Source organism: Pongo pygmaeus, chromosome 15 (genome assembly GCF_028885625.2).
Source record: "Pongo pygmaeus isolate AG05252 chromosome 15, NHGRI_mPonPyg2-v2.0_pri, whole genome shotgun sequence".
Classification (NCBI taxonomy): domain Eukaryota; kingdom Metazoa; phylum Chordata; class Mammalia; order Primates; family Hominidae; genus Pongo; species Pongo pygmaeus.
In genome coordinates this window covers 72,847,428-72,855,944 of record NC_072388.2, presented here as the reverse complement: position 1 = coordinate 72,855,944, position 8,517 = coordinate 72,847,428, and the positions used below count along the sequence as shown (strand labels likewise).

The 8,517-nt window shown below is 41.6% G+C and overlaps 1 protein-coding gene across 9 annotated transcripts in view; it reads right to left on the bottom strand.

Moving 5' to 3' along the window:
• Nucleotides 1-8,517, bottom strand: part of ZNF410 (zinc finger protein 410) — a 47,584-nt gene that overhangs the window by 776 nt on the left and 38,291 nt on the right. The gene's annotated exons all lie outside the window — the stretch shown is intronic.

The following is an 8,517-nucleotide window of genomic DNA, read 5'->3' as shown; positions in this document are numbered from 1 at the left end:
CTGTAAAAGATTGAAAGCAAATCTAGAATAGGTTACAGTTGAATTATAGAAAAAATAATTCATAGTAAAAAGGATTAAGAGTGGAGGATGGAGAATGCACTACAGGGGTGAATGAAGGCTATCTACTTCCAAAGCAAACACATGCACAGACTGATAGATCTCACTGTGGCCTTGGGACAGCACTTTAGCCATGTCATAAGGCTGGCATTTTAACTCTGGCAATCAAATATTCTGAGTCTATAAGCCAAACTATTGTTTGTGTAGTTACCTACTCACCAGTCAGTGACAGGAATCTCTAACTTACAGGGAAAACAAACGGTGGAACCAAAATCTTATACATGTCAGTCAAAGGATAGGCTGAAGGCTCAAGTAGGAGAAGGAAATAGGAAGAGGAGCTGTTCCTTTATAAGTACTATATGAGAGCTGAAACCCACTCATAAAAGATCTAGGGGTTCCTTGGGTTTAAAAGAATGATAAGCCTAAGGGCAACTACCACCAACATTCTACCGTATGCACAAGGCTCTATTGAAAGGATTTTTGAAATAATGAAACTGGCTTCCATTTTAACATAAAAACAAAATGAGGCTGGGGACAGTGGCTCACATCTGTAATCCCAGCACTTTGGGAGGCTGAGGCAGGAGAACTGCTTGAGACCAGAAATTTGAGACCCACTTGGGCAACACAGTGAGGTACTGTCTCTACAAGAAAATTTTAAAAATTAGGCATGGTGGTGCATGCTTGCAGTCCTAGCTACTTGGGAGGCTGAGAGAGGAGGATCACTTGAGCCCAGGAGTTCAAGGGTGCAGTGAGCTACGATCATGCCACTGCACTGCACTCCAGCCTGGGTGACAGAGTGAGACTGTTTTCAGACACACACAAATGAGATGGGAACAATTCAGTAAAATTCAGAACAAAAACTGAACTTATTAAAATCTAATCAAATAAATTCTTCAGCTTGAGATGTATTTACTTGGGGATCCTAATTTGGATGAAGGTAATTTATACAGTAGAATTTAATGATTGGGCTGGGCACCATGGCTCATGCCTATAACCCCACCACTTTGGGAGGCTGAGGGAGGAGATTGCTTGAGGCCAGAAATTTGAGATCAGCCTGGGCAACATGGTAAGACACCGTATCCACCAAAAAAAAAAAAATGTTTTTTTGTACCCAGGGGCACAAACACTGCAGAAGGCCGCAGGGTCCTCTGCCTAGGAAAACGAGAGACCTTTGTTCATGTGTTTATCTCCTGACCTTCTCTCCACTATTATCCTATGACCCTCCCATATCCCCCTCTCCGAGAAACACCCAAGAATGATCAATAAATACTTCATAAATTTAAAAAAAAAAAAAAAAAAAAAAAGTATGTCAAAACTGTCCCCCAATGTAGATGAAAATAAAGGGTGTATTTATTAAAAAAAAAAAAAAAAAAAAAAGAGTTTAATTATATGGAATTTAAAGACATTTAAACAAAATCTAAAGAAAAATTAAACCTTAAAGAAACCACATATTCCATTTGATGCTGTGTGGCAGGAAAGTTAAGAATAGTGTGTTTTTAATGGAGGCCAAGATCCAGATCTTTGCAGTCAAACTTAGCAAAGGTACTTTATGAGAAATATTATAGAATTTGTAATTTCTATTTTTGCCTTGATTTGGAAAGCATTCTAAGATGTAGTCAAAACTAGCTGGGAATCTCTTACACTGGTTCTTGAGTTCAAGAATGTGAACTCAATGTAAATATGGAGCCCCATTTAGAATGACCTTTAGTAAGTATGAGAGCCCAAAAGCCCTGAGGTTCCCAGTTGGGCCTGTGCAATGAGTCCTCCATCTAATTCTCAGACGTGGCAAAATAATGAGGGAAAATAGAGATTGTCCACCTGAACCAGAGAGGTGACTTGTAGTTTCTGATATTTTTCCCATGGTAATTTTTCTTTTTTTTTTTTTTAACCAAAAAAACAAATAATACATTTAATAACTAATAATTCAGAACATGAAGACAAATCTCTGTAGAAATATTTAGAGCTATTCAAATTAATGTCACCTCATTACATTATTTTCCAAAATTTTCTAAACAATAATAATTATTTAAGTCTCTTAAATTTTTTAATTTAATAACTGAAGATGTAAGTATATATTTGTTTTTCACTGTATGGTAAAAAATATAGCTGAATTACTGCACAAGAACAATTTTGAAACAAACATATACATTTCTTTGGTAGCAAATATTATTGAAAGATGACTAGAAAATATTGTCAAAGGTATGGAGAAGCATCCCTTAGAATAAATTATGTCATGTGGGAGGTTTGCACTGCAGATAGAAAGGACAAATGTCTAACATGCTCTAGCTTTGGTATTCCTTAGTATTATTTCTTTTTATTATTATTATACTTTAAGTTTTAGGGTACATGTGCACAATGTGCAGGTTAGTTACATATGTATACATGTGCCATGCTGGTGTGCTGCACCCATTAACTCATCATTTAGCATTAGGTATATCTCCTAATGCTATCCCTCCCCACTCTCCCCACCCCACAACAGTCCCCAGAGTGTGATGTTCCCCTTCCTGTGTCCAGGTGTTCTCATTGTTCAATACCCATCTATGAGTGAGAACATGCGGTGTTTGGTTTTTTGTCCTTGCGATAGTTTACTGAGAGTGATTTCCAGTTTCATCCATATCCCTACAAAGGACATGAACTCATCATTTTTTATGGCTACATAGTATTCCATGGTATATATGTGCCACATTTTCTTAATCCAATCTATCATTGTTGGACATTTGGGTTGGTTCCAAGTCTTTGCTATAGTTTGGCTCTGTCACCCAGACTGGAGTGCAGTGGCAAGATCATGGCTCACTACAGCCTCAACCTTCTGGGCCCAAGTGATCCTCTCACCTCAGCCTCCCAAGTAGCTAGGAACAGCTAATTTTATTTTATTTTTTGTAGAGATGGGGTTTTCCTGTGTTGCCCAGGCTGGTCTCAAATTCCTAAGCTCAACTGATCCTCCCACCCCAGCCTCCCAAAGTGCTAGGATCACAAGCGTGAGCCACCGCACCCAGCCTCTCATGAAAATTTCTGATAACAGATTTGGTTGTTCTCTGATATTCTTGATAAGCTATTTTTATTTTTAGAGCATGTTACAGGAATTACATGCTCTACAAAGTTCATCAGTAGACTTTGATCCATACTGCTTGGTGATCTCCAAAAAGGTGAAATGGACATGTGTTGCAAATAGCCTTCACCTTCTCCAGCACCTGAAAGTTCTTAAGGAATCAACATTCCTCACTCACTGGAGAAATGACAAGTTATTACCTAGACCTTGGATGAGGAAGAGGACTAAGCCTGGAACCCTGAGGGCCTCACAGCTTGAAAAAAAACTGAAGGTATTGGAGGACCCAAACTAGTGAAGAAAGAAAAGGAGGGGATAAGCAGTGGAAATGCCTGTGATAAGAGGAGGAGAATAATGGTAAAAGTGAAGAAAACACAAAAGAAGTGAGGCTCAGACAGAGGGTATGTTTGTAAATATACAAAAACCCATGAGGAAAAAGTGACAGTGCGGGATTTTCAGCTACATCAAGGACAGCACTTTCCCCTTTGTGTTATTAATATTTTTCTAAGTGTTTTGGGCTTCCATTATGAAACTGGGTTTTGTGCCCTCCTGGAGTGAAAACCACACTTCCTTTTTTTTTGTTTGATTTTTGGGATAGGATCTCTCCCAGCCTGGAGTGCAGTGGCACAATCATAGTTCACTGCAGCCTCGAACTCCTGGGCTCAAGTTGATCCTCCTGCCTCAGCCTCTGGAGTAGCTGGGACTACAAGTATGCACCACTATGCCTGGATAATTTTTTAAAAAACTTTTTGTAGAGACAGGGTCTTGCTCTGTTGTCCAGACTTGTCTCGAACTTCTGGCCTCAAGTGATCCTCCCACCTTAGCCTCCAAAAGTGCTGGGATTATAGACATGATCCACCACACCCAGGTCTTTCGTTTTTTAGGCAGCCTGTGTTATGCTGTCTCCCTGAGGCTGTAAGTGGGCAGCACCTATTATACATAGATGCTCTGAGGCCAATTCCAAGACTCATGTGCCTAGGTTCTAGGGAACAAATGTACTATTACTGGATATTCTGAATACACAAATCTGATCATGTCATACCCTACTTCAAACGGTGCAGTGGTTCTTCAGTGCCCCCAGGATAAAATCATGCCTTATAAGACCTTTCAAGAGACTAGCTTATCTTTCCAGCTCTAAATTTTCCTCTCCAGCCCATCTCTTCAACCCATGTCCCATCACACTCAACCCTTTACAGTTCCACAGAGGCCCTCTACTCCCTCACCTTCTACCTTTGTACATACACACTGCTGTCCTTCTGCCTGTTATATTCTTCCAACTCCTTCTACTTCTCCATCAAGATGATTTCTATTCATCCCTCCCATCTCAACTTAAACTCTAAAACATATTCTCTGACTTCTCCCAAGACTGGAACGTACTATACTTAAAAACTGCCAGTTTAGGCTGGGCGCAGTGGCTCATGCCTGTAATCCCAGCACTTTGGGAGGCCGAGGCGGGTGGATCACCTAAGGTCAGGAGTTTGAGACCAGCTGGCCAACATGATGAAACCCCGTCTCTATTAAAAATACAAAAAATTAGCTGGGTGTGGTGGCGGCCACCTGTAATCCCAGCTACTCAGGAGTCTGAGGCATGAGAATTGCTTGAACCCAGGAGGTGGAGGTTGCAGTGGGCCGAGATTGTGCCACTGCACTCCAGCCTGGGCAAGAGAGTGAGACTCCATCTAAAAAATTTTTTAAAAAAAAAATTGCCAGTTGATTCATCGGTCACTTCTCCCATCCTAACCTCATTGTACTGTACAGCGCAACTCCAGCACCATATATATAGTTATGAAGGTCCTAATTCTGCCTATAAGCTACTGGAGGCAGAGACTGTATTTTGTTTACTATTGCATAACTAGTACCCTGCAGAATGCCTCACACATACTAGGTATGTGGTAACTAGCCGCTGAATGAATTAAATTTTCATACATCTGGCATTTATTTGGGTAACGTGGAGAATTTTAAACATATTTACCAATACAGGAGAGAAAAGCTCTGAGGTTTCAAATATAAAAAAGAAAAGGCTAGGTGCTATGGGTTGGCTTGCTCGAATAATAATGTGTACTAGGTAAAAGAAAAAAGAGATGGTTTTCCTGAAATGATGATTTCAGGGCAACCCTATGGTTGATGAGAGAAGTATTTCTTGTATAAAAGAATCACAATTAGGCCGGGCTCAGTGGCTCATGCCTGTAATCCCAGCAGTTTGGGAGGCCGAGATGGGTGTATCACCTGAGGTCAGGAGTTCAAGACCAGCATAGCCAACATGGTGAAACCCCATCACTACTAAAAATACAGCTGGGCGTGGTGGCACATGCCTGTGGTCCCAGCTACTCAGGAGGCTGAGGCAGAAGAATCGTTCGAATTCGGGAGGTGGAGGTTGCAGTGAGCCGAGATGGTGCCACTGCACTCCAGCCTGGGCAACAGAGCAAGACTCCATCTCAAAAAAAAAAAAAAAATCATAATAAACACAGAGGGAACAAGAGAATTAGGATATCACCATTTTGCAGGCCTTAATGAAAAACAGATCTAGGTTATGATCAGTAATGGTTGCCAAAACCTTTACATAACCTAACAGTCAATCTTAACATCAATTGATTATCATGTGCCTCCTGATGAGTTGTAATAGGAAGCAAGAGCATCATTTATGAAATATTCTTGCCAAGGGGGAAAAATTGAATCTAATCAAACCTCTAAATGTAACTACCAGTTTTTAGGAAATACAGTGAATAGAGAAATTAATATTAACAAAAGGAGTCAATCAGCCAAAACCAGAATGTGGGAAAATCTTTAGGACAAAAACCTCAATTCCTGGCCGGGCGCGGTGGCTCACGCTTGTAATCCCAGCACTTTGGGAGGCTGAGGTGGGTGGATCACTTGAGGTCAGGAGTTTGGGACCAGCCTGGCCAACATGGTAAAAGCCCGTCTCTACTAAAAAATACAAAAATTAGCTGGGCTTGGTGGCAGGTGCCTGTAATCCCGGCTAATTGGGAGACTGAGGCAGGAGAATTGCTTGAACCTGGGAGGCGGAGGTTGCAGTGAGCCGAGATCATGCCACTGCACTCCGACCTGGGCCATAGAGTGAGACTCAGTCTTAAAAAAAAAAAAAAAAAAAAGCCAATTCCTTAAATAGATAACCATACTGAAAAATTTAAAAAAAAAGGAGGACTATTATAAAGAGAATTAAGAGAAATATTAACCAAATGCAATATAGAGACATTGTTTGAATCTTGACTCTAGCAAACCAACCATAAGATATTTTTGAGGGGGAGGAAAAAAAAGAACATAGACTATTAGAGGATACAATAAATTATTGTTATCTTTGTTTGAAGTGGTAAAGATATTATAGTTTTTTTTAATATTGTATGTTAGAGGCATATACTGAAATATATACAGAAGAAATAACATGCCTACAATTTGCTTTGAAATACTCCATCATAAACAGCAACAACAACAAAAGGAGGAAAGAGATAAAACAAGAACAGTATAAAGTTAATTGTGTTTTTGTCTTTTGAGACAGGGTCTCACTCTGTCACCCAGGCTGGAGTACAGTGGCACAATCACTGCTCACTGCAGCCTCAACCTCCCAGGCTTAGGTGATCCTCCTACTTCAGCCTCCCGAGTAGTTGGGACCACAGGCACATGCTACCATGCCCCGCTAATTTTTTTTGTATTTTTTGTAGAGATGGGGGTCTTATGTTGCCCAGGCTGGTCTTGAACTCCTGGATTCAAGCAATCCACTTGCCTCTGCCTCTGAAAGTGCTGGGATTAGAGGCATGGGCCACCGAGCATGGCACAAAGTTAACTGTCAAAGTCAGGGCCAAGCGCGGTGGGCTCACACCTGTAATCCCAGCACTTTGGGAGGCTGAGGCGGGTGGATCACTTGAGGTCAGGAGTTCCAGACCAGCCTGGCCAACAGGGTAAAACCCTGTCTCTAATAAAAATACAAAAATTAGCCGGGCTTGGTAGTGGGCGCCTGCAATCCCAGCTACTCAGAAGGCTGAGGCAGGAAAATTGCTTGAACCTGGGAGGCGAAGGTTGCAGTGAGCTGAGTTCGCACCACTGCACTCCAGCCTTGGCGACAGAATGGGACTCCATCTCAAAAAAAAAAAAAAAAAAAAGTCAAAGTTAGGAGACAGGTGTGAGCTGCCGCTCTCAGCCATAACTTCGACGTAGGTTTATCATACTAGTCTCTCTCTCACTGTACTCTGAAAATTTCCATAATAAAAGCTTTAGAATAGAAAAATGAAGACAAGAAAAATGGAGGAGAAAGAGGAAGGCTCCGTAAGTGAGATATGTATGATTCCTTCCAAAGCAGTTACCAGAAAAAGTGACTTAGGAAAGAACCAATGATATCAAGAGCAAAAACTTTCAATATAAGCAAAGACAATGGGTCACGACAATGAATAAAAAGAAAAGTCCTGGCAAAAGCATTAACATGTATGCCCAGAACCCTGTAATCCTGGGTACCCCCAAAGATATCAGAGAATAATGGAGAATATTCAATATAGGATGCAGTCATTTGAATGATGTAACAGCTTACTGTGGTATAAAGGTTATAATGAAAAGAAAGAAGACTGGGCACAGTGGCTCACGCCTGTAATTCCAGCACTTTGGGAGGCTGAGGCAAGCAGATCACGAGGTCAAGAGATCGAGACCATCCTGGTCAACATGGTGAAACCTCGTCTCTACTAAAAATACAAAAAAATTAGCTGGGCGTGGTGGCACGCACATGTAGTCCCAGCTACTCAGGAGGCTGAGGAAGGAGAATCGCTTGAACCCGGGAGGCAGAGGTTGCAGTGAGCCGAGAATGCACCACTGCACTCCAGCCTGGGCAACGGAGTGAGACTCTGTCTCAAAAAAAAAAGAAAAGAGGAGAAAAGACAGAAGAGCACCATAAAAACTAATGTAATACTGAAAGGATCCAAGCTACACAGGTTTTGACAAAAGTTTATGCATATGAAATGTGCTCATGATGAAGTCATCCACTCCCATGACACAAGACCAGTGAAATATCCCAAGATTCTAAAACACTGACAGGTTTGCATTCTGTTTTCTGAGTCAAAGCCAAACTACAGAGTTGAAAGTGCTTAGCTCAACCTAAAACCTTTTTTGTTTAGATCAGAAGTCACCAACCCCCAGGCCATGGACCAGCACTGGTCTGTGCCATTAGGAACGGGGCCGCACAACAGGAGGTGAGCAGCAGGTGAGCAAGCATTACCACCTGAGCTCCACCTCTCCTGTCAGATCAGCAGCAACAATAGATTCTCATAGGAGCGCAAACCCTATTGTGAACTGTGTATTTGAGGGATCTAGGTGGCGCACTCCTTATCAGAATCTAATGCCTGATGAGCTGAGGTGAAACGAAACCGGTCCCTGTTGCCAAAAAGGCTGGAGACCATTGATTTAGGTAATGGTTC